Source organism: Penaeus monodon, chromosome 20 (assembly GCF_015228065.2).
Source record: "Penaeus monodon isolate SGIC_2016 chromosome 20, NSTDA_Pmon_1, whole genome shotgun sequence".
In the NCBI taxonomy this organism is placed as follows: Eukaryota; Metazoa; Arthropoda; class Malacostraca; order Decapoda; family Penaeidae; genus Penaeus; species Penaeus monodon.
In genome coordinates this window covers 45491049-45491313 of record NC_051405.1, presented here as the reverse complement: position 1 = coordinate 45491313, position 265 = coordinate 45491049, and positions in this window count along the sequence as shown.

The following is a 265-nucleotide window of genomic DNA, read 5'->3' as shown; positions in this document are numbered from 1 at the left end:
GACCGCATCCGTGTCCACACACACTTCCAAATCGTGAAAGTAAACACCCGAGTAAATGTTCGTATTCATCAGCGGGACTTATCCGCCTCTCAATTAGCGTTGCAACTGGAGGCATGTTGGCGGAATGAATAACATGCTGCGAAGGTAATAGGCGTTGTTGCAAATGGCTCTGCAAAGGTAATAGGCGTTGTTGCAACTGGCTCTGCAAAGCTTGGTGGCATTTATTTTGTCAAAACAAAAAATAGAAGTTCGATAGCTTGTGTAT